The sequence below is a fragment of the Rhagoletis zephyria genome, unplaced genomic scaffold (assembly GCF_001687245.7).
Source record: "Rhagoletis zephyria isolate East Lansing unplaced genomic scaffold, Rhagoletis_zephyria_1.1 Rzeph_scaffold_02108, whole genome shotgun sequence".
Lineage (NCBI taxonomy): Eukaryota > Metazoa > Arthropoda > Insecta > Diptera > Tephritidae > Rhagoletis > Rhagoletis zephyria.
This window is the reverse complement of record NW_016159192.1, coordinates 21,828-24,676: the sequence shown is the minus strand read 5'-3', so window position 1 is coordinate 24,676 and position 2,849 is coordinate 21,828.

The following is a 2,849-nucleotide window of genomic DNA, read 5'->3' as shown; positions in this document are numbered from 1 at the left end:
GAACCCGTGAAACGTTACTACCGAATAAAGAGCGGCTGGGGTGCCATTGATCGCTTGCGGTTCGCTCTTGGATAAATGGGCCTCATGTCAGCTCAGCGAACGCTGGGCGATTACCATGACATGTGCGATCGCAAGGTCCTTTTGGCCGAAGGTGGACCGGGGGCGATCGAGGGCACTCCTCACACTCACAAAGCCACAGCTATAACGTCTGGTGGGGGTTTTAACGGGTCACTGTCCTATCGGCATCCACGCAGTTAGGCTGAACATTCTGCCGGACCCTTTTTGTCGCTGTTGCCTGGAAGATGACGAGGTAGAATCACCTCAACACTACCTTCTTAGGTGCCCAGCGTTTGCGAGGCTAAGGTTGAAGTACTTTGGCTCACACTTTCTAAACAGCCCCGAGGAGATCTGGGGCATTGAGTCAGCCGTATTATTAAATACATAATCGGCTCGGAGCGTTGTAACGATAAAGTTTAGGGGGCCTTTCCAAATTGTGGTATCACAAAGGACAATCTTACATTGTCTAAGTGAGCTCCGGTTACACGGGGCTGCCACCTTACCTAACCATCTTGTTTTGGAATGTACCACAATTTTTCATGCTTATTTACCATCAAAAAAAAATTTAACGTCCGAACACTCTCAACAGCAACTGATTTGATTTGCTTAGCCGAAATACCAGCGAAGCATCAGTCAATCGTCAATTCTCGTAAGACGCACGAAGACGATGATAGTATAGTATACATGTGTCGGCGTCGCAGCAAGCAGCATTTTGAAGCCCAATTACATGTGTTTGGAAAATCAAAAAATGCCCGCCTCTGGAGTAGAGATAGGAGATTGTGCGTTTGAACATGCAGAGAAACCTTTGGAAAGAGCAGACAAAGTACTAGTAGGACTCAGATCATTTGGACAACATGCAGAGCTCATTTTAGCAACAGGTAACACAGAAGGGGCACACAGTGGTCGGAGAAGTCATGTGTTACGCGAAAAAGGCATTATTAAAACTGTGATAAATTAAAGATATACTTATTCAGAAACGTCCAACGAACTCAAAAATGATTAGTGTTTTCAATAATATCTGCTGAGCAAGTCGTTAAATCCGTTTAATTAATTAATTAGTTCAACGAATTCGATCGTGGCTCGTTCTAACAGTTTACGTTAATAGCTTTTTTAACAATTTTTTTATGGAAACTTTCAATTACTACAGTGGTTTGGTGTTACTTTTTAAACATGGAAAATGATGATTTCATATGAAATATTATATAATAAAACTTGATTGCCAAATTATCAACACCATAATAACACGGCTTATTTTTCAAGAAATATTTTCTATAAAAGGTATAACTAATGAGAACGGCCAAGTAGGATCTTCATTCCATTACCGAAAACTAATACAAAGGTGCCAGCCATTTTTATTTCACTAGACAAACTCTAGCTGTTGTTCCAAATAACATAAAGTATATTAAAATATTAAAAATTAATGTAATTTATTCTATATTTAGCATCATATCATTTATATAATGTTTCTTAACCAAGTTGAAGTAAATTTTCAAAAATCCAATAACGAATCCAATATGGCGTCCGAAATTTCCAAAAATTTAAACTTGAATAACTTTATTTGAAAATAAATGACGAATTTCGTATAATATAAAGGCCTAGATTAAATTGTTTGGACTGAACATATAGCAGATGGTCCCACTATCCCCAATTTATAAATACATTTACTGTTATTATTTGATCATAAATTCATTTTAGATATACGAGGGGTATATCATAAATCAAATTTTGCTAAACAAATATATTGTGTTACTCAACTGAAAATTACAGTTGATTTGACAGTTGTCAACCGAAAAAGTTTGAATGTGATAAAGAACTCGAAATCAGTGAGCCTTAAAACATAGTACGTTTGATTCGTGGGAAATTTTCCTTATTTCTAGAGAAACTGACAGCCCCTTCGACAGTTGTAAACTCTTAAGGTTTTAATTTGACGTAAATTCGTGACAAGCGTGTCTTAAACCCTTCTCAGCATCATCTTAAAAAATATTTGCTTATTTTTAGAAAAATTACTAGTTTATTTTAGGGATGTCGATTCTCAAAGTTTTAATCTGCAGCTGTCAACTGTTAAACTATAAATTTTATGGCTAGTAACAGCCCTTTTAATTACTCGCGTAAAACATGGCTTCTCCGACCACTGTGCTGCGGCCGCTGTGGTATATTGGTTAGCATTGCGCGCTATAATTCCACTGGGTCAAACATCAAAAAATAAAACCCCATGAACGAAAGAGGGGGGTGAAATAACACAAACGGCAATAACGCAAATTTGTGTTATTTCCCATTTGAATGTGAAATAACACAAATTTGCTTTATTTCATTTCTCGTTGAGCAATAAGACCAACTTTTATACTTAACAATTTGAGTAATAAAGCAAACTAGTGCACATATGTACGTAGTCACCCAGTTACATTTGACAAAAAGTAGTACATGAACAAGTTAAATGGACGGATTTGTAAGTATACAATTTTGAAAGTGCCCGGCGTCGGGGCGGTCCGCGTTCGCGAGCCACCCCGCGTCGCGCTCGCGTCCCCCGCCCCTCCCCTCCTTTCACAATTATGTACTGGTGGCATTATAACCGTTTAGAAAAAGGAAAAATGATAAAATAACACTAGTTCACTTCTGAAACTGCTTTTTAATGTCCAAGTAATGGGAATTATTGTGTATGGTGTTATTGCATGCTGCCCACCCATAGTGGAATTTACCAGGTGCCACTGCTTTATTTGAAAATTTGCCTATAAAATGTGACTATAAGGCAGCCGAATGTCAGAAAATAAAGCGAGAAATCCGTTTTATTACTT